General features: G+C 36.2%; 1 protein-coding gene and 1 long non-coding RNA gene across 11 annotated transcripts in view; one reads left to right on the forward strand and one right to left on the reverse strand.

Moving 5' to 3' along the window:
- The window catches only part of GAS2 (growth arrest specific 2), a 100,843-nt gene that overhangs the window by 59,726 nt on the left and 16,994 nt on the right, over positions 1 to 24,123 (forward strand). The gene's annotated exons all lie outside the window — the stretch shown is intronic.
- LOC111930680 (uncharacterized) lies at positions 21,450 to 23,003 on the reverse strand. The gene is made up of 2 exons (XR_002865265.2): positions 22,929 to 23,003; positions 21,450 to 21,616 (listed from the first exon to the last, which is right to left on the reverse strand). It is a non-coding gene; the product is annotated as an uncharacterized LOC111930680 (long non-coding RNA).

The raw sequence follows: 24,123 nt of genomic DNA on the forward strand, positions 1-24,123 counted from the left end.
TCCACTGCACCTCTGGCAACATGCATGTAAAGACATAAAGTACTTTTTGCAAGAAATTAACACAGCAGGATTTTATCCCATGTGTTTAATGATGAATTTGTCCTCTGTGACACCTTCTAGTTCTGACCAGAGGAGAAATAGTAAATATTTCTAAATCCTTTCTCATGTTGAAATACAGAACATTGTTTTTTAATGAGAGTAGTCATGATTTGCATGGCAGAGAATTTATCAACTAGTCTGTTCCACGAGGATCTTGTCTTTCCTAGCAGATGTTGTCGGATGCCCACTCTTTCTAGAGAGGTGGGAGAAGTTTAATTTTTGTTTTTGGTTTTTATTCTCTTAAAAAGTTGTTTTGTTTTGGGTTTTTTTTTTTTTTAGAATCAGAGGGATGCCTTCATCTCACCTACAGGGTCCTTTCAGTGGGGAGGAGCAAGAAATTCCTCTCTATTTTCAATGATGATGAATTGGATTGATAATTAAACTACAGAGTTATATAGCATTTCATATTATTTATATTTCAGATTAAAAATGTAAAAATTTGTCAATTTGATATATTCTTTGTTATAATTGTGGGGATGTTTATTACGTTGATTTATTAAGATTCTATTTTGAGATGTTATATTCCAACTTTAAAAGAAAAAAGACCCCAAACGAAACTTTAGCTACATCTGTGTCAGTCAGTAGGAATAGATTTATCTTTCAAAAAGTAAAAAGAATTATTTAACAAGAAACTCTCATGGTAGGAAAGGAAGAAAACAATGAAACCTTTATCCATAACAGCTACATCCTTTTAATTATTAGTCTACGAGCCAAAGCCTAGGAAACAGTCATGATAAATTCAGTGTCTCTCTCTCATATTGCAATAACATAGAAATAATACTCTTAGGTTATACTGAATAATGCTTTTTCAGTGCAGATTTTTTGATTTTTGTCTAACTACAAGATAAAAAAAAAGTCCTTTTAAATATAATTTGCTTTTAAAACGTTAGGATAGTAATAATAGCGGTTTTTAGTTCATATTTTAAATTCCATTTGTAAATAATTAAAGAAAAATGACTGTCAAATATTCTTGCCTACATTAAGGTAGAAATAAGGAGAGAGGTTTTAAGGTTAAGTGCACTCCAGTTTGATTATATATGTTATTCTAATATAATGACAATTTGCCCTTGAAGCTATTAGTGCTGAACTATATAAAGTTTAGTTAATGATCAAAATACATGAACAGATTAAAATACAGGTTTTAGTAGTTCTGCACACGTACCTGAATGATCCTAGACTAGTGTGTATTAGTTACTGTTTCTGCTTCTTGAGCTGGTCACTTCCTTGTATATCACAAAGGGAAATAGTTGTATCAAGTGACTATGCCAGTTCACATGGGACCAGAATTATGCTTCCATAGCACGTCAATCAGCAGAAATCACAAATGCCCAACAAAGGTCACCATTTGATCCTGACTTTCTTTTCTTTGATTTTGTTTATTTTCTTCTTGACATTAGAAGTTTGAGTCCAAGACCGCTTATATGCTTTGTGCATCAAATAATGAATTTTCACTGAAGTTTGTTGTGTAGTTTCTCTTCTTCAGCAACAGAACATTAAGAAAACTATTACTGCATTTTTCCCTTGATGAAAAGTTTGTTAATTATCACATGAATGCTGCAGAGTAAGTACCAACTTAGAGATGGGTTCAAGTTGTTAAAAATACCCTGAAGTTAGAGGTAGCCCACACAAGCCAAGGGATAAAACTTTTATCTTAATGTGGAATTTAGAGTTAAAACTGAATATGCAGTTTCCATTATTTATCCTCTTCTGAAAACAACATAGTTCAACATACTTCCAGAAATGCTTTTTTTGTGATTGTCTTCTAGTATTGAAGTATTTCATGGGGGGTTAGCTGTACATGCAAACAAACTTTCCCTTGTATTTTGATTTTTAAAATGATGAATACTCAGATTTCTAACTTTTTTACAACTTTTTATAAACAATTTGTTTTACAAATCTCATTGAGGTCTAACAGATGTAAGACTGCTCTGACTCTTAAACATTGTTTTGCTTGTTTTAGTGGAAGTTTAGGAGCACTCCGTATACTCTTTTTGTTGTCACTGATTTTTGAAACTCAGAACAAAACAAGAATATATTGCTATAAGGAAGTTTTAAACACAGAAAACATTTTCTTTGCCAAAGATTAGTAAGCCTGGGGTACGGAGTCAACTGTTACCTTAAGTGTATCTACCAAAACCCGACAACTACTAAACTGAAGACCAGCTATAGATTGCTCACCAAGTCATAAATCAGCATCACTTGATACAGATTGCTTTATGGTATGCTATCATGAGTGCTTTCAACTCATCAGAAATGTATTTATATTAAGGTTTAAAACACAACTCCAGCTCCTCATCTCCCACCCCCCCCCCCCGTGATTCCACATGCCAGGACACTAGAATTGTCCTATTTTATTAAGATAGTATTTCAATCATGGCAACAGATGCTGAAGTGCTTTGGTTGTTATAAGCACTATTTAGATGAATACATGCTATGGAATTTATTAGATATTTTACTAGATATTTTAGGTTTTGCAGTCCTAAGAATACACCTCTTCTCTAATCAACTAGTTGCAACTCTGTCTGAAGCTTTTAAAATTTAGAAGAGAGCCAGAACTGTTGCCCAAAACATGCTATGTTAGGTTGTGATTGATTTGTAAATAATACTGAAATTAATTAAAAAGTAATTTTTAAATCTGCATTAAGGTTTTATCATACATAGAATCATAGAATGGTTTGGGTTTGGTTTGGTTTGGTTTGGTTTGGTTTGGTTTGGTTTGGTTTGGACCCTTAGAGGTCATCTAGTTCAACCCCCTCCTGTAAGCAGGGTTATCTTCAACTAGACCAGGTTGTTCACCTGTCCAACATGGCCTTGAATGTTTCCAGGGATGGGACATCCACAGCCTCTCTGGGAAACCTGTGCCATGGCTTTACCACCCTTGTTGTAAAACACTTCTTCCTTATATCTAATCTAAATCAACTCTCTCATCAGTTTAAAACCATTACCCCTTGCCCTGTCTTGTCATAACACAGCATAAGGAAAGTTGCTGCTTCCTCTGCTGTGTTTACTGCCTTTAACAGTCTTGCTTTTCTCATATAATCTTTAACATATTACCATGTTAGCTTAACATGAACTTTATTGTATTAAAGAATAATTATTTATTCATAAGGAGACATGTTTATAACAATTTGGCAAGTGCATAACCATGATAATTTCCTGTCTCATTTCACATAATTTTTAATAATCTCAAAGACTTTTTAAATATAAAAGGAAATGGGTCTCTGCCACTGTGTCAAAGTTTTTCATGTGTTAGACTGCCTGTAAAGGAACTGGTTTCTACCTCATCTGTGTTCTTCCCCTGCAAACCCCCTCATCTTAAATGCTTCCTTTTCCTGAATTTTTAATTTTTATTATTCCTTTTGAATGAAGATCTCAAGGAATACTTGATCACTACACTCTGAATTTCAATCTGGAACCCAGATACAATTTTGAATCATTCCATTAGAATAAAAATGGATATGTGCTGGTGCAAGTGGTTCTAGTGTGACAGGAAGATTCAAAGACAGGTGTACCAAGGGCCTTTTGTATTGGCAACTCCTGGCCTCCTGGCCCTGTTCTACTAGCATGATTTTACATGGAGCATATCAGTAGATCACTTAAAGATGACCCGGCTAAGTCACAAAATGAGCTTCTAGTAGAATTTTTTTTTTGAAATTGACACAGATATTTAACCTTTTGATACCATTTTGCTTTAGCATGTTGCTTTCCCTAGAAGACATTTAAGCTCAGCTAAACTGGTATTGCTTCAGGCTCCAGAATACCTCCTGGTTTCCATCAAGGGAATACATAAAAAAATTTTTGAAGCAGTTATTCTTTTTACAGCTCAGGTTTCGCTTTCTGTATCAGACCTGAGAAACATTAGCTAGCCATTAGTTGCCATTAGCTAGCCTATTATATTCCCAGTTAATCTAATATAGCTCACTTATTTTCAGACACTGTAGGTGAAGGTAATACTTGAATAGTGTTTTGAACAATAAATTGAATTCTTTATATGGTAGGGTTTTAAAAATCATAATGTAAAACACTTCCCAGTCAAAATGTATGGATTTTAAATGTATGTGAGGTATTTTTTAATTTTTACTTTAAATTTTCTTTTAAATGTATTTCCCTTGTGTCTAAGGTGTAGAACCATAGTAGTATTCAGAATTCTGTGTCAAACCTTCAAACCCAACTCACATAAATCAAGTAAAATGATAGACTGCAAAAGGTTTGGGTTTTTTGAAATTTCAGTGGTGCTCATACAAATTTCTTTTACTTAAAAATTTACTCATGATTTACTGACTGGCAAGAAGGAGAAGGAAAATTTAGCATTTCATAAGGTTATAAAGAACCCTGTTTCTCTTTCATTCTCTCCTCCCCACCCCAGTTTCTCAAAGTATTGGCAAGCCAAAGAATGATATCATGGCAATTTCATGCTGAAAGTGTATATTGTTCTCAAGTCTCCCTCTTTCTCTTTAGTCTTTGCTAGACGGGTGGGATTTTTTTTTTCCTTTTTTGTTTTTATTTAAATTTAATATGGTGTTTGTAAAATATGCTAATAGAAATTCCTACATAAGACAATTCTGGGCATAAACTCAGATTTTGAAGGAGCCCATGAAAATCTGGTCTGCATGTACTGATAATTGTGTATAATTTCGTTACAGGTATAATGTAGCTAATTTACTCAGGGTTACAGTCTTACTGGCCTAATTTTAGAACACATTTCCAACTGAGGAAAAATAATAGCAAAGGGGATGTGGTTTTGCTCAGGGGTTTTTTCCTTAGCTATTATCATTTTAGTATTCAGTCTTGTCCTAGCCCTTAGTCCCTTGCAAACAGCACCAAAAAATTCAATCTCTGAGAAGTAAAGCTGGTTCTCAGTGCTTCAGGAAATCCTGTCAGTACAAAAAAGCTATTGAGGACAAGTAAGTAAGCAACCAGTGCTTTTGGAGTATCTCAGTATATATGGAATAGTGTGGCAGAGGCTTTTTGTTAAATGTGCAAGGCATCCACATCTCTTCTTTCACACTGGTGAAAAGCAACATGTCTGTAACATACAGACTAGGCTTGTGATGGTGCTTCTCTAACTCTGTCTGTTCTCTATTGTTTCCATTTAGTCCAAAAACTGGTCTGAGGTTTTACCCAGAGGAGATGCCTTAAAGCTCAAAGCTTTGTGCTATATATCATGGTGTCTGTGGCATTAAATCTTTGCTGTAGGAAATATGGAGATCAAGTGTTTGATTAAAGTCTGGCTATGTTTGTATATATGTATATCTAAAATGTTTGTCAATGAGTATTTTTTGAAGCCAAGACTCTGCCTGTATTTGGCTTGGAGCCATCAAGTAATTTTTTGCAGATTCTAGTGAATATGAATGTACTGACATTTAATACTGCAGGAATTTTTATGTAATATGCCCTTTTTGCTAATACTGAAGTAGAGGCCAATTCAAAAACTAAGATTAGCCTGATGATGAAAGATTATGTTGATGTGAAAATAGGCATACTTACATTTTACACTATGATCTTCACATTCATGTTTCTTTAACTGTTCAAGATTTATAACAACTGCTTAGTTGATACTTTGAGAAGAAAGTTACATGGAAAGAATTTCTCAGCACTGGGGCTTAGCATTAGCAAGGCTTGTCTAAGGGAAAGATCTCTGTAGCTTTATCTCTGTTTAGAGCTACTGCTTGGAGCTATCTGTGATGCAATTAGTACTAGAAGTCTTGTCATAACAGTTAGTTTTGACTTTCAAGACTAACATAATAACAAAAACTATTTAAAAAGTAAAGTCTTTCTAGAACGAAAGCTGAGACTAACTTAACAGATTCTCAAGTCTGAAGAAGCTTTGTTTTACAACACGCATTCATTTTGCTTTATTCATAATGCAGATGTGGAAAAAATGTTATGAAGATATTTTTTGATCTACCAACTTAACACATATGTTTGCATTTAGGAACTCTTTTTTGCTTTAATAACCCATCTTACCTGGGCCTGGGGTACTTTATGTATTTTATGCAAGAGAATGTATGTGTGTGTTTATGTGTGTGTGTGTGTGTGTGTGTGTGTGTACACAGTTACACATGGTTGTGTACAAATGTGCATGTGCACACTACTGTCTGTGAAACCATAGTCCTGCATCAAGGAGAGTTAATATGTTAACTGGGTAATTTTTAGACATCCAGGTGAATTAAGAGAGAACACTGTACCCTTTAAGTATGGCAAATGCAAGAAGGAAATAGTGATTTAACATTCTCTGTTTTGTCCCGGAGTTTGAAATATTTCTGTCTGCATGCTGATTTTTAATCTAGTCAAACTGTTTTGCAGAACATATGCACTATAATGAAAAGTATCTATTAAACTGCATATAGGGAGAGAGACTGTGAAAACAAAGATCAGTGCATAAAGATTCTGTAGAAATTACTTTCAGCAGTGCCAGTTAGGAAACTGATTCCTCAATAAAAATTTAATAAAGCTTTAAAGATTTAACAGACTTGTAGACAGTCAACTGAAATTTTTAGAAACTTCTAGGAAAAGGTGGTTCCTAGTCAGATCTGTGTTTAGAATGTGAAGTAGATATAATTCTGGACACACAGGGTTTCTTAAATATTCAGACAGAGTATGCAGGTAGAGTTGTTGTGGTGCCTCTTCTATGATAACCTGAAAATACAAGGAGTGGTAAGATTAAAAAAAATCTCGTCATCTCATAGATTAAGGTATTGGCTGGGGCACACCATACAGGTGTGGAACATAGGAAACACTGTCTACTCCACAGTTCAGATGTAGCGGCAGTGAATTAGAGACAATATTTGAGAAGGAATTTTAATCAAGAATGTTTCCATTGCTTTTTCAGGCTTTACAGAAGCATCACCTGATCACCTTAAGAAGAAACCCCAAAATCCCCAAAAACCAAAGCTGACCACAAAACCACAAAAACCCAAGCCCAACAAACACAACCCAAAAAAACCCTCAAACCCTAAACCCCCCAAACCACCTCAAAACAATGTAATCATAGCAAGAAGTCATCTTGTAATTATTCATTAAATTTTATATCACTCTATTGGAATATTATCAAAGGAAAATCTATTATTCTAACAATAAGTAAAAAGTACATCTCTGTAGAAAGTGAAATCTAAGGATGAAGTATTGCAAGGATACTTGCATACTTGATGTTTACATACTGGATTTGTCTAGCTCTTCCTTTTGTTACACTTTTTAAACTAATTTTACATAATTCTTGCTCTTGCAATTATGATTAAAAAGCACACATGCAGTAGAAGTACTGCTTCTGTTCCTATTATGTGTGCTTACTCTGTCTTCCTGTCCTGAAACACAGCACTAAATTTTATAAAATTTATTCATGCTTCTGAGTAAGTGAAAAGTGGTTTGTGTTCTCTAAGACAAGAGAGTCAATGTAGAGCCTAACTATACACAAAAAAGCACTGAGGAAAACACCTTTGCCAGTAATCAGGTCTAATCCAGAAGCAAGTTTACATACTAAAAGGGAAAGGATAGAAACTCTGGGCTACTCTGTTAGAGTAATCAGTGTCTTTTTGGCAACTAGCACATGTTCCCTTTCCAAGATCTTTGCCAGAACCTAGAATGATATTCTGGTATTTGCAGAAAGATATAAAACTGATGAGTGCAAAGAGATCCAGCATACTGAAATATATACAACGGAATTTCCATGTGACTGAATTGAAGTGCTGTCAGGTTACAGCTAGCAGCTATCAAAACTAAACTGGATTACTAATACTAACTTTAAATAATTCATTCCTGTGTCAAGAGAGTTACCATTGTCCTAAAATTATTAAATACCCCACATAAAATATCACAATATGAAAAACCTATTCATTCTTTAAGTCTGACTGCTTCTCCTTTTAACCCCATCCATTTTTTATCTTTAAAATTTCATGCCAAGGAAGTGTGGTTTTTTTGGTAGCATTCACTGCACTTTAAATGGATTTCAGGGCTTGGCAGCTGGTCAGCCACTAACAAGTGTCATGAAAGTAGAGTAAACTCGTGGAAAGCATTCCAAAGATAAACTTGTAATTCCACAGAACAAAAGTGCTAATATTACCATGGTTTTTCCTGGATTCTGTCTCATGGAAAAATCAGGATTACAAAAAAAGTTAGTATCAGATATACTGTCAAAGTAGGGCTGTGGAGAACAAGAACATCAGTATTTTGTCTTTTATTGCCAAAATTTACCAAACTCATAAATTCTGTTAGTTTCATGTCCATGTAAAATATGGGTCAAAACAGTTAAAAATTCAACATTAACACATCAAACTAGATGAGACTGATTTCAGCTGAAACTTATTTTGTGCTAAACTGTTTAGAAGAAAAGCCTGAATAAAAAAAGTTCTGAAGTGATTTATATCTATACAGTTTAGGACATTAGTAAGATATATTAATGTGGCTGAGAAATAAAATACTTCTAATCTGTATGTTTAGTTATGTTCAGTATTAATGGAGTAATAGTGTAAGTGTGTACACATAATGCTGGTAAGGAGATTCAAAAAATGTGTGTAATGACTGTGGCAAAGTAGTGATGTGTATGAAATGAAATAGTTAATTTCAATATGTAAAATTCATACATTTTTCAAGCTGATATGCAAATCCTTAATTTTTCTACGGCAGTACAATTACAGAACAAACCCATTTTAAGTTCAAATATATTAGAATTTTAGTTCAAGATGATGGGAAGTGCTAATCTGGACCCAAAAAGAAAATAAAAAGGTGTAGCAAGAAAAGTTGGTATCAGTGAAATATCATGCAGCCAGGTTGTTATATGTTAACTTCTGCTCATACTATCCTCATCAATGCAACCAATTCACCTCTGACTTGCATTTAGATGGCTATTTTTAGAAGTTGGGAGAGTGACCAGTTTTGGATTTCCTGCTTTCACATTGCAGCAAGAGTAAATTTGGTCAACTTAGCATGCTAATTTAAAATTTCCAGCCATTTGTACTCTTCTCCAGTTGATGTACTTGGTATGTAATTCCTAGTATTACATATACTGTGGTCAAATTTGGCCCAAAGACTTCCATGCTAATCAAGTCACTTGAGATGTGGTAGATTTGAAATATGTAGTATTTTACTACAGATAGCATTGGACTAGATTTGACTCCAGCCAAATATGTATGTGTATTTGGATCTATAGTCAAAACCCATGACTGCAGTCTTGGATAAATAGTTTGCAATCTGCAATATCTTAATTTTATTTAAAGTTTTTCATTCCATTTAGATGATTTTCACAAATTTTTAACATATTAGTATAGCTTTGGCTCATTACTGACAATGCTGGTTTCATAGATTTGCAGTGATGTAATTTCATTCCAACTTTGTAACATCATGCCCCATACACTGACACTGAAATAATTTTGAAAACTTTGAGAGAATGCTTTGTACTATTTAAAGGAAATTAGACCTAAGGATAAACATTATTGAAATTATGCCACCCTTATTCTCCCCTCATTAACCTGGTGTAAATTAGAAGGCATTTTAATGAAACCCATGGAGTTAAATAAATTTATTTCAGGCCTGTTCATTTAAAAGAATAGCCTGTAGTCTAAATTCAAGCAAGATCTAATAAAACAATCTGCCTCTAGATACTTTCCAAATGTAATTTTCTTGCTTATGCATGTAGGTTTGTTGATTTAGAAACCAGGGGATGGAGGTAGGAGAGAGTTTCCAGATTTCTGTCTCTTACCGTGTGACTGTTTCCATCATTTTGGCATTGCCCTTAACTGTTTGTGTATAAAACTGGAAAACATATCTTGAGACATTTTTTTCTTTGTCTATTACATTTTATCTAAAAGCACATGGAATAAGGTTTCCAGCATAACTAGGAATCATAAAACAGAAGGAATCTGAGGCACTCTGTAGGCAGGCAGCCAGAATCATACATTATCTGTTTTGCATAGGTTTTCTGATGTACCTTACGGAGTCCTAGCAGTTCTTGTGGATATAATTGGTTGAAGGAATATTATCTGAATATTGCCAGCTCACTCATATTTTTATTAAAAGCCTTTTATCTCTGTTAGAGATGCTAGTAACCAAAACATTTTTCTCCAGAATAAATTTCCTGTGAAAGCTGTAGCTGCTCTTCTTCCAGTAATAGGTCAGTGGAAGCAGTGATACTGTAGAGTTGTCTGACAGTGTACTTACTTCTTGGGACCTTGAGTTTCTTACATATTTCCTTCAATTTACATGGAACTATAAAGATTGCTTCCATTTATAATGTATCCTATATGTAAAGGGAAATCGAGCTGGAAATTTGCCACAGTGATAACACAGTGTTGTTAAAACATATAAGGGTCAATTTTTTTTTATTTTTTTTTTTTTGTGAATGGACATTAGAGCGAGCCCAAAGGACAATGATGGCATAGACTTGCTGGCTCTCAGGACTGTGATGAGGAGATAGTGTGAAAAAGGGTGAAATAAAATATACAAGGAATGCATTTTTCAAATATAACTGCTCTACAAGCGAAAAAAGCTATATAGAATCATAGATTGGCTTTGGTTGGAAGGGACCTTAAAGATAATCTAGTTCCAACCCTCCCCCCATGGGCAAGGAAAACCTGGAATTAATAGAGAAATAGCTGTTACAATGAGTGTACAATGTACTGATATTCAGTATAATTACTGCAATGTTAAGTATCAGTTGTTAATTACTGTCTGTTCACAAGACATACAACAAACAATGGAGCAGATACAGACATATACACATTATTGCTCTTAATCTTAAAATGTTGGTCAGCTCATGTTTTTAACCTTACTCTGCTCCACCTACAGGCTTATGAATGTACAGGGTTATGAATCTAGGAGAGCATTTCTCCGAAGAAGAAAAGGAAATCTAGTTAAATCAAGCTGTAGAAGTGGAATTGTATAAATATGAATGGGGAAAAAAAAGTCCTTTTCTGAAGTGTTCTGCCCATTATTTGTTCTTCTGTCCATGTACTCTTTCTTTTAAAGTATACATTATATAGTCCAGGATAAAGAAGGAGCAGCATTCGTTCAGTATCCAGAGTTTCTTACTGCTTGTGATAAGTAGTGAGGATGGTAGGTATAACTCATCGAGGGAAGGAGGAGGTGGAGTCTGGAGTGGTGGAAACCTAGGAGCTCCTCCCTTAGTGGGAGGAGATGGGATTACAGCTACACTACAGCATGAGGAGAAGCAATTGAAGGCCAAGCCAAGCCCTCACACCATGGTCCAGAACATTCTGGAAGAGAGACAGACTAGAAAATCTCTTTCAGTATATTGGGAATTAATTGAGAATTAGACTGTGCAACTTAGGTTTTTGGGCAAATTAACCAAATTACTTTTAGGAATGTGAGTTAGCAGCTACTACTGCTCCACAGCAATTGTTCATATGCAGTGTTTCACTTTAATGTATTAGGCAATAGTTCCTACTGGTCTGATACTAAAATTGTACTGCATCTCTTTGAGGAATATTCTGGCCTTAGAATACAAGACAGCTAGGAGACTGGAACAAGAACAGCTCCCTGTTTTCTTCTTGCCATTTTGGAGTACTGGATTGCCTTAGGGCACTTGTAAAGAGGTTTGGACTCCTCTCTGTTCCACTGCTTGTTCCTTTGTGCTTCTATTTTTTAGGAGGTTTTAATTTTCTCTCACCTGTAATACAGGGAGCAGACTTCCATGAAGTTTGTGGGTTAAGTTATGGAAAGTACAGGAAATAAACATCCTGTAGAGGAAAGATGGAGTAAAAGTAGACGGATTAAATTATAATCTATCCTTAAAAACAATAAATGTATCTCAATTTTATTTATTAATTGCTGACGCTATTGGAAGAGATTCTTGTAAGCAATATCCCCAATATAGCCACATTTTAATGAGTCTTTTTGTAGAGGATAGTATAAATAATAGTTTCCTTCTAAAGGACCATATTGTTAAATATATTTACAATGACTAGACAATAGAATGTAATTTCGACTTAGTCAGAAATAAAGGCCAGATGACTTTATTTACATCTCTATTCTAGGATTGCTAAGCAACCAAGGACAAATGGCTTTATGTCTGGCTAGTATATTGTATTGCTTTAAAAAGCTTTTTAAAAGAACATTCATTCTTTGGAACAGGGATTGTAAGCATATTACAGCTTCTCTTGGATAATTTCTGTATTTTAGCACATGATCTCCACAGGCCAGAGTAGTCATATGGCTGAAACTTCCCCAGTTTTACATGTCTCACTTTAATTAGTCTTCATAACAACCATCATTGTCATGTGTCATGTTGTTGGTGTTCTTTCATGTTTGTTTCTTTATTTTTATATGTTTATTTTAGTAAGCTGCAGTTACAGTAAGGTAGGGGTTAGTGCAAATTGAAATTATGCACTGTAGGTTCTTCATCTTCAGGAACATATAGACAGCTCAATAATTTTGAGCACAGACCAATTTCATCTGCAAGCATTCAGAGAGGAGTTATGTTATGCATATGTTAAATCTTAAAAAGTCTAATTTCAACCATAGCTACCTTCTGACTAGTTTAATCTCAGTTATTGGAAACTGTACTTTTTAATGTTAATATTTTATCCACATAGTCACAGTTCCTACCTTTGATGAGCCAGCAAGCCTGTATACAGATGAAATGGAAGAAGTAAGTCTTGTTATGCCAAGCCTAGAGACTTGAAGTAGAGAATTACAGTATATTTACTTGCTGAAGGACATGTGAAAAAGATACCTTTAGGTTTATTTATTTTTATAATTAAACCTACATCTCTCATAGATTTGAGGAAGTTGAAATTGTATTATAGTCATTACATATTGTTTTCTCTTATGGGTTGGATCAGACACCTCAGCACTTGCCATTCCTAAAAGTAATGCCATGAAGAAGTAAGAAGCCTGAGTAATAAAGGCATTATTGAACTTTTCATCCAAAAATATGTAGGCAGTTTCTGCATCTGAAAGTGTAAAGACTATTATGAGAATGTCCAGAAAAATGCAAATTTTTTGGTATTCTTTTGTTGGGGACCCTCATTTTTTAAAGTATTTAATTTCCTTTTGCTTACTTGATAGTGTCAAACCAAATGAGGCAGCTGCTAATCCTGAATAAATTCATATAAGGCAGAGAACCATCTAAAGTCAAAGTATTCATGACACTGACTAGTAGTACAGAAGACCTCTACAGTGTCATATTTTTTAGTTCTTCCCAAAGATAAATCTGCAAACATAAAATACATGGCATTCAGTTCCTTGTTAAGGTATTGAAGTTTTTAAATTTTATTAGTTTTTATTGCACAAGGAAATGAAAAAGTCCTACCTATCCTTTTTGAGATCTTAATTTCTCTAGAATAGACTTTTTTTATTCCTATTCCTTATGCTTTTAATTGATTGTGGTATTTGCCTGCCTCCTTGTGATTTTCCTTAAAACTGCAACCCTGACCTGATGTGTTTGATGGTTTTGGTTTTATGGGGTTTTTTTTTATTTTTTGGTTGGTTGGTTGGTTTAGTTTGGGGCAGGGTTTTTTATTGTTGTTTGGTTTTTTTTAATAGGCCATACTAAGGTAATTAATTAAATTGCGATGGCTCTAGTCATGCCATTTATTTGTTTGTTTGTTTTGGATGTCACATGTTAAACTGAAATACTAATGGTCAATTTGAGGATGTTACCATACCTATCTCAACTAAACCTAATTTTGAACATTGGGTAAATCAAAATACCTTAAACATAATTTTAAAGTTTATGGGTCATGATTTTTACCACTAAGGGACTGGCAGCATCTATATTTCAACAGGGGGTAAAAGACGGTGATCTGGAGAAAATGGCCTACAGACACTTTTGTGACAAATATTACAAAGATCACAACTACAGGGAAGATATTGTTGGGTTTGCTGTACTAGTATCCCAGAGGATGGGGACACACAATAAAAGAAACAAGTGAGCATTTTAACTTCAGCTTCTGCATTAATCTCGCATACACTTGAAAGTGGCTGTTTGAAGCAATTCGGAAGGTAAAAAAAACCAAAAACAAAAAGCATTCAGACAGGGAGACACATAGATTGCTGCAGTTGGATGTATATGATAATGGAAATCAATCTGTGCTGGACTTAGAACATCTGTCACTTACCACATGCACATCACTTCCAGAGGCAGGCAGTGATAAGAATTCTGTAGATGAATATGTGCAGTTATTTGTTTAGTTGCAGGAGGTACTTTCTTTTATTTGGCTGTTTGAGGCATTAGAAGAGACAGAATAAGTCTTGATAAAATACCTAGGAAACAAATGGTACTTCAGGATTCATAAGAATATTATCATGTACTTCTGCAGTCTTGTAACATGAGCATGTTCAACATGCAACCCATGGACATTTGCATGATGAAACCCTAGATTAGCTGAATTCAGTGGCAAAATCTAAATAGATGATCACTCTACTTGAAACACTCTGTGACTTAATATCCTTAAAGAAATGTAACTTAGGAGAATCTTGATTGCCTGTAAAAAATTAATTCCTTTTCATATTTAGTGGGGCTTCTGTTTTAAATTTGTGCACAATTTATAAATAGAACTCATATTTTTCTTATTAAATTGTGCTTCTGACTTATTCTGAACACTACCTCACTGCTCTAATACATAATTTTAGAGGTATTTCTTGAGGGGTAAAACCTTAGTTGACATTAGAAAATGAGAGAGAATTTTCTCTAGCTATTTAGGTTTTTTTAAACAGAGACTTTTCAGGGCCCTAAATGCTAGTAGAAAGATTAATCATTACAATTAAGAAAATCTGTTGTTTTTTGGGGGTTTTATTCAAAAATAAGGGTAAAGTATTTTTCTTCTTTTTAAGAAATCTCTCATAAGTTTATTTTAGCAGCCTCGTTCTAGTCTTCCCCTACCCCCATTATTTGATTTTAGTACATATGGTTTTCCATAACTCCATCCAGACATACCATTTGTGAGCTGACACTTTCACTTAGTATCATAAACTCTGTCTGATTTCTTTTTAGGTATTTCATCTGTTTGCCATATCATCTCTTCTGCTGAGTGTTGCAAAAAATATTTCTTATGAGTCAGTGTTGCAGCTAAGAGCAACTAGATTTCTGCTCAATATCACACAAATCAGTTGATAGGGACTAGGTCCTCCTTGTGGCTAGCACAGGCATATGTGTCTATAGGGTAAGAAACAAGAAAGTGTCACCTTAATTGCCCTCAGACCTCAATGAGGTGCACCAGATGTCACCCAAAGTGCTTGGCAGTGCACCATCCCTTTACCTACAAATACCATTCTGAACATGAATCTTATGTCTAAATAATTTTCCTTCACACTATTAATCTTTGTCCAAGACATAAATGCTGTCTTGGTTTAAAGTACAAGTGTCTGTTAAGGAAGGCAGGAACCTCCTTTGGAATGGAAAATGTAAACCCTTTCCCTTTAAATTATTGTAATTTTGAAATAAGGGACTCTTAGCAGAGATATGAGAATAGGAATAACAGTTCTGTGCTAGTTTGAAGGCAAATCAGTGGGAGATACTAAGTTAGAACTACAATTTAATAGGAAAAATAAAATGTAGTAGTAAAAAACACTGACAGAGTCAGAATACAGTCTGACACCCTGTCTATCATGGTGTTGCTAGCAGTCTGATTAAATGGTGGCTTCAGTCTTCCTGGAATGACAGATGTGGTTTTGTTGAAGCAGTGGTCTTGTAGAAGGGTGTAGTTTTCTTTTGAAGGTTTAGTGGTGGTATAGATGGTCTTTTTCTAGGAATCCAGTGGAAAAAGGCTGATTGGGGTTTTTCTAAATCTCAGATTATATTTAGGTAGGAATGTCTGTCTCCTCTCTCTGGGTGGAGCATCTCATAACAGGATGATGTTGTTTTAGCAGTCATGCAGTGAGACTCAATGGCCCATTAACAGAAGGTATCTCCCTGGAGGGAGGATGGGTCATGGATGAAATAAAGAACACTGCCCCATCTGGTTTTAACAGCTGGCCCATAAAAAAAAGATATCCCCTGGAGTTATGAGGAATGGGTCATGGAAGAGATAAAGAACACTGCCCTACTTAGTTTTAACAAATGGTAATAGAATACATACTTTCGGTTGCATCTTGGATTGACAAATGCCTTCACTTGTCAGAAATTCACTTGTTCTTAATGAACAGGAATTGTGTTTACTTCTGCATCTGTGTTACTTCTTGCACACAAAGTGCTCACTTATGCAGGATGCTGTTTTCAATCAGTAAAACAAGATCTCATGTTAGAAATGAAACATATGCTATTTCCAAATTATAGAAAATGGTATCAGAAACTAAATGTGAGGTTTGAGGGAAAATTAAATCAAGAATAAGAATTTCACATGGCATGTTATTTTTATCAGTACAGAAATGTATCTTGATTTCAGTTATTTAGGCAGGAATACCTGGAATAATTATTTTAATGAGTCTGCTATTGTCTGAAAACAGAAATAAGCAGTTTCATTAGGTGTAATATTTTTGCTATAGTCAATCCCAATGCCTTCCCTATGTAGAAATGTTTAACACAACTGTTAACTCCAGAGGTTGCTAGCTATCTGTGCCATACAGAATTTACCTGGTTGTGGTTTCATCCTCTAAACCAGTTCCTGTCTGCTTCTGGTATACAAATAGCTGAACTCATGTGCATTGGTGGTTCATGCCATTATGCCAAGCATATTGACTTCATCTCTTGCCATGCACAAATAGGTGAAGAATGCTGAATTTTTTCAGTGTGAAAAGGAAAAAAATTCCATTTCCTTGCTTGCTGATTTCCTTTGCAGAACACAAGATGTTATTTCATGGCCTCTAAGTATCTTTAGTGATAGATGGAATGACTGCAGAAATGCTCACCCTCAAACTGGACTTCTACACAAATCAAATCATTGTTCTTCAATTTCTCAGGCTTCTTGATGAGACATAAACTTTGAAGAATTTAAGATTTTAGAGAAGCTGAGGCCTTAATTAAAAATAAGCCTTGCTAAATCTAATTAAAATAAATAGATGGGCCTCGTTAAAATTAAAGGTAGATAGAAAGGCTTTGTAAAATTAGAGGTTAATCGTTGGCTAATAACTAATTGTCTACCAACTTTATGCTTGTTCAGCTGGGCTTATAATGAGAGACAAAGAATCTGGTAAAGAGCTTCAAGAACATAAGAAAATTGCAAATCAGAAACTCATTGAAGACATGAAACTAGGAGCTCAGCCAAGGGTCCATTTGTCGCTTTGCATTGAAAAGGTAGAAAGGTCAGAACAAGGAAGATCCATATCCCTTTCTCCCATTTATGATCCCTACCCATAATAGGACCACCAACCCATTTCAAGGAATAAACTACGCATGCTTAATTGCTTTTTTCCTAATTAGCATAGGAAGTGGAGAGTGGGTGACAACTGGGTTATGAATATGTGTTTGTATTCAATATTTCTGTAAATAAAAAGCCTGCATCCACCTGTATTCAGGGATATGCGTATTAAGGGGAGACCCAGCACTGGCCCAGCACTGGCCCAGAGCTGTTAATAAACATACCACTCTGTAACCCCAAAATGGTTAAAGAGTCTTTGTCCATCTCAGTTAGATATTGATACTAGATCACATCCATATTTTAGTAAATCAATGAGATCTTTCCATTCACTTCACTGTGCAGGTGGATCTTTCTTTGTTCCTATCCTATGCCTATAAAATTCTCAGTTTCCCTGGCCCTGCTTTCCATAATGTCTTTGTAAATATCTCTGGTCCTAAGGTCAGGTATCATGTGCAATTTTCTTTATCTTTGAAACTATGGAACAGTCTCTACTATCTCTTCAGCAGACTGTGTATCAGCAAAAATCACTGCTGTGCTGGATCCCATAATTTATGGGACAGTGTTGACAGTCCCACTTCCAGTTTGTCTTTTCAGTCTTTTAAGTTGTAATTACTGTGAGTTGCCCAGAGACTTCCCTCTCTATCTTTCATTGTTCCATGTGTTATAAATGGATAGCCAAATTAATTAATAAAAACAATTTATTCTATAATCAAAATACAATTGTAAAAGCTGCAAGCAAAAATCAGATCAACACTGTACCGGGTGAACAGTGTTGAGTGAGACGAGGATGCTCTCTAGCTCCTCTCCACTGTGTTTCACAAAATGTGACTATCACACAGTCCTTTTTATATGTTCTCATGCTTTTCGGGGGTCCCTTGGAATACACTTCTTACAGACAAATATTCATGCTGGTCTTGGTGCATATCACTGTAATCTTGTTGGACAGAGATTTCCTGGAAATACATTCCTTGTAGATGAATATTCATACTAGCTTTGGTGCATATCACTATAATCTTGTCAGATGAAGGTTTCCTGGAAATATGCTAGGATTCTTATCAGATGAGATTATTATAACTTCAGCATGAATTTATTCATGCCATGTATCACAGTTCCCCCCTTTGTTAATTCATTAATTAGTTCTTTTAAGACAATTTTCAATAAAGCTCACTTATTCTTCAGCTTTATAATCAGTATTTACAAGACTTAACTATACTGCAAGACTTTCTATACTGCTAGTCGGTGTCTAACAACTCTTTTCGTAAGACTGGTTATTCTAATCTTTGATTCCTTTTATTTGGATACTCAATTATATATCAATGTACATGCCTATTGTATCCTGAGTTATATTTTGACTACACAGTAGCTTAATGCTACTGGTGAAATAACTTTCCCATGCTTTTTCAGGTTGTCTGTTAAAACTCATCTTTATAACTGTCCCGGGACCGTACCTTACACATTTCATAATCTTTCTTTTGTCTGTATAAATTAAGTTTTATGCTTTTTAATCGCACCTGTGCTTCAAATCTGGCCAGAGCTTCAGCAGCTCTGCTCATTTTATCTTCTTTTAATTCTATTATCTTAGAAATTTTAGATATTCTCTCAGGTTGACCAGTTTCCATTGTAGCTAACTCAGGATCAGTGGGCATTTCCGCTATTTGGACAACAGAATGGATTAGTTGGATAAAACATGGTATGAGACTAGGCAGTAATAGTAGCCCCTTTATTGAGCACAGTATTAAAAATCCTATTTTCTTACACAAGCTCCCCCTTCAAACATTTGATCCCACCATGATGCTTGAAGGATAGAATTCCATTTTTGAACTGGTACATGTGCTACTTTCTTAATTTCTGCCACAAGGTTCCCTATAGTTTCCCCATAGCCGTCTGTTTCTACACAGCATTCGGACTCATTGAACTTTCCGCAGACTCCTCCTTCTTCTGCTAACAAGTAGTCCAAAGTGATTCAAGTGATTTGTCTTGATACACAAATGCTCACATTTGTGAGTGTTGTTTAGCCAATAACTCAAGAGCATTAGAAGTATGATTTGTTACAACTTCTACTACAGCCTGAAGTTTTATTAGTCGATTTAATAGGTAAATTTGGGTCTTGTATCCCCATCTCCCACCTTGAGCCCAAGTTGCTGGACCATAGTAGGCTAATATCCTTTCTGCAGGCCATTCATCCTCTCCCCATTTCTGATTCCCTGCTGCTTTTAGGAACTCATGATTCAGCTCTCTCTTTTCTCTGTCTAGTGTCTCATATAGGGGTGCTCCCAACAGCTTACTCTCAGACTTTGGTAGCATGAGGAAGGAGCATCAAGTCATTCCCAGAGTACAGGATCCTTTCCATCTGTGGGGTAATTCACTGTATGCCTTTTTCCCACATATCCAGTATATTCTGTCAGGTGCTTTCCATTGGTCATTTACAGTTTCTGGTTTCTCCCAGTAACCCTTTAAGATTTTAAAGGGTTGCTAAGGATTAGCTCCAGGGCTTTTGTGCCAGCATAACTCAATTTGATCATTCCATTCACAATTTGCCTTTTTTGTTCAACTCCAATATCCAGTGGGGGTTTCTGGTAGCCAGTCTTTGGTATTATTTTTTGAATTTACTGCTAAAGTGGATATACAAGGAGTATATCCCACTACTTCAGTATATCTTTTTCCTTCTCTGCTGATACAAACTGTTCCAATTATTCAGTGATCCAAAACCCTCCTTCAGGTCGTTTTAGTGTTTTGGAAATTTGGGTGTGATTCTATTTTAGAAGTTGCTCTAGAGCTAAACTCTCACCTTTCCATGGCCATTTCTCAGCTGATTTAAGCCCTCCACAGATCCAGCAGTTAGATAATCCTTATTCTGTAGCGATCTCTTGTGTTAGATCTACAAAAAGGTTCTTATTTGAGGTGGGTAAGTCCCAATTACTATTCTGTTGTTCTAACTGTTCATATTACTCATTTAATGCTTTTAACTTTTCTTGCTCCATTTTTTTCTTTTTTGCCTCTGACTCTTGTTTCTTCAATTCCTGAGCGATTTGCTTCAACTTGTTCTCTGGATCTACCCCTTCTCCATCTCTTACAGAACAGAAAGTTCTGCAGTATCGTAAGCAAATTCAGTCCTTGTTACTGTCAAGAGGATTAGTTATCACAGGCTCATTACTGAAAGAAACTATTTTACCATATTTTAGATTTTCTCCAACCCAGTATGTTTTCACATCCATAGTGTATAGTGTGCCATAAACGTTGATTCCCTTCTTCCTCTGATCCATACCGAACAGTTACATTTGTTACAGGTGGGAACAGTAGGCCCTAACCCAGCAACATATTTGTGTAATGCATGGGTCAGTATTCCCTTACTCTTTGGCACAGACTACACCTCTAACCACCAATCACTAGGTGTCTGTCTTGGGTCATAACAGAATATTCTTCTTCCTATCTGGCACACACATCTTGTATTGAGTGTGGTTACGCTCGCATTCTCGTGTTTTGTTGCCAGTTTTGCAGTCATAGTGGGTGCGATATGCCAGGGTTTTTGTAACCCCTTGTCCTGTCAGGGTGTTCTCAAAACACTGCCCACAGTCTTGGGTTGAGCTTTGCTTCTTAACTCTGGGGTAACCCTTGGAGAGCAGACTGATAATCCTCCGCATTATCAGACTCAGAACCACCAGGGCTCCCCACACACATACCCCTCTGCCTACACCCTTGCCTGTGGCAAGGGAGTCCATCTTCTTGGCAGCAGGGATATCCTGCAGGAAATCCATAAGTGGAATGAGCTGTATAACTCCTCTTAAAGGCATCCCACTTTGATATTTTTACTGCATCGGCATTACAGGGTACTTTGTTTGCCGACCCTCAGTTATAAGGACTTGAGCCTCTGATCTCAATTTACCTCTTGCTCCCTCTTGAAACAATCTATACCACTCCGGAGAGTCTAATTCCAATATGCCCAAGTTAGTAGCAACAACTATTGAATTACTGGTTATAGAGGTTTCTTCCACCCAGCACGCTGGACAAAGCCTTTTAGATTTATATCTACATGTACAGTGTTTAACTCAAATTTCTTGACAATAATAACACTTAAAATGAACAAAAGGATAACATTCGCACTGTGGTACCAAACATATTGTCTTGTCTTCTTCAGTCATTAGTATATTGATTCAGTTTTATCTTCAAACTTCCTGGAGAAGTCACTTTCCATTCAGGTGTCTTCTCCTGGTGTTCAATCTTCTTTACTCAGGAATGGTGTGTCCTTTCAGCAGTTCATACTTCTGTGTCTGTGGTTAAAAGCACAAGGAAAGGACCCTCCCAGTGAGGTGTGAGGGAGACTTCTTTCCACGTTTTAATCAACACTTCATCTCGTGGTTGTATTTTATATATGGCAAACCCCAAAGGAGTGCTTTGCATTATTAACCCTTTTTTTCTCAGCTCCTGCAAATTCTTATTAATGGCTGTTAAATGAGGGTGGATTTGGCCATCCTCTAGCCTTGGATGTAGCCTGGCATCCCGTGCTCATATGGCATTCCGTAAAGCATCTCAAAGGGTGACAGTCCACTCTTGGAGTGTGGCATTGTTCGTATGTTTAGCAGACCTAAGTGGAGGCACTTAACCCACGACATTTTTGTCTATAGCATCAATTTTGACAGCTGGGCTTTTAGTGCTTGGTTCATCCTTTCTACTCGTCCAGAGCTCTGAGGGTGCCAAGGGGTATGGTATTCTCAGCAGATACCTAAAGCATCTGCCAGTTGTCTAATGATTTTTGATGTAAAGTGCATCCCCTGGTCTGAATCAATATGATCTATTATCCTGTACTGTGGTATTATTTCATCCAACAGTACCTTTGACACTGTTTGAGCTGTGGCTCTGGTACTAGGAAAGGCTTCTACCCAAATGTGTTAACTGATCTACCATTACTAACAGATATTTACACCTCCCCACTTTGGGTAGTTCAGTAAAATCTATTTGAATTCTTTCAAACAGTCGATATGCTAAAGGGCAGCCTCCTAATGGTGTTTGCCACATCCTTGTCCTATTTATCCTCTGACAAAACCTAGCATTTCTTGTTTGTCTAGCTCATAGATTCCTTTACACCCAGAAAACTTCAGAAACTGCTCTGCAAGTGCTCGTGCCCCGCAATGAATCTGTTGATGTAACCTACTCAAAGCATTCCTTGTATAATCTCTAGATAGCAATTCCTTTCCATTGGGAAGTCTCCATTTGTCATTTCCACTTGCCCCCTATCTTATATTCTTCAATTTCCTTGGAAGTGGGACGGAAGGGATATTCCTGGAATTTGTCTCCTTTAATTTCTGGAATATCTACTACTAATAGTGCTGCTCTCTTAGCTTCCATATCTGCCAAATTACCGCCTCTAGTCTGAAATCGCCTCCCTATCTAGTGGCCCTTAACATGGACTACAAAAATTGCTTCCAGTCCCCTAATAGCTTCTAGGATTTGTTTTATTAATTCTTCATGAATCAATCCTCGCCCTCAGGTCCTGGTTAAACCTCTTTCTTCACAAATTTTCCCAAAGGTATGGACTACCCCAAAGGCATATTTGTAAAAATTGTCCCTTTCTTTTCTTTTTACCTCTTAAGTGCTTCTAAAACTGCATACAATTCGCAAGCTTGTGCTGACCAACTAGCACTTAAGGGTCCTGATTCCACCACTTCTCCTGACATTCCATCTATTATTGCATACCCTGACCTTCTTTTCCCTTCTATGACTCTCGAGGACCCATCCACAACCCACTCTTCCCCTTCCTCTAGTTCTTCTTCCAAACCTGGTCTTATGTTTGTTTGTAATTCCACCACCTCTGCACTGCATTACGATTATATACCTCCAATGGCTCACCAAATAGGAACTGTGCTGGATTCTGAGTGGTAGTTATTTGCAATTCCTGGTTGGGTGAATGAATCAGTATAGCCTCATACTTTAAAAACTTAGCATCTGTGAGCCATTTGTCTGCTTTCTGTTGTAAAATTCTTCTTACATTGTGGGGGTATATACTATTAGTGGGGCTCCAAAGGTGATCTTTTTGGCCACTTCTACTAATAGTGCCACTGCTACTATTGCTTGTAAGCAAGTGGGCCAGCCTCGGCTTATGGGGTCTAAAAGCTTTGTCATATATCTCACAGGTTTTTTAGTTCTGGCCCAGTCCTGCGTTAATACTCCATGAGCAGTATGGTTGCTAACATCTACAAACAGCTGAAACTGCCTCCTTACATCAGGAAATCTTAATACTGGAGCTGCTATAAGAGTCTCCCTTAATTCTCTAAATCCTCTTTCATCTTGCTCTGTCCATTTTACTCTCTCAGTAGTCAATTTCTCATATAAGAATTTTACTATCTCACTATACCCTTCAGTCCATTGCCTGCAATACCCTGAAAGTCACAGTAGTAGTCTAACTTCTCTTTTTGTCCATGGGAGTGGTAATGCAACAATTCCAGCCACTCTTTTAGGCTAGAATTTACAAAAAAGGCTTTTCCCTTTTGTAATCCAATGCTCTAGGTACCTTTACCTCTGGTTCAGTAAATGGCAACTTCGATTTTGATACATTTAACCCTTTCTTTCCTAAGAAATTTAATAATGCTATTGTGTTTGCCCTAACTTCTTCCTCCTTCTGACCAGCTATTAATAAGTCATCAACATACTGCAAGAGCTTGGTTCCCTCTGTTGGCACAAACTGACTTAATAGCTGCTCCAGTGTGTGTCCAAATAAATTGGGAGAATCGACAAACCCCTGGGGAAGCACTATCCATGTTGTTTTCTTTTTGTTTCTGGG

The sequence above is a fragment of the Cyanistes caeruleus genome, chromosome 6 (genome assembly GCF_971803275.1).
Source record: "Cyanistes caeruleus chromosome 6, bCyaCae1.hap1.1, whole genome shotgun sequence".
In the NCBI taxonomy this organism is placed as follows: domain Eukaryota; kingdom Metazoa; phylum Chordata; class Aves; order Passeriformes; family Paridae; genus Cyanistes; species Cyanistes caeruleus.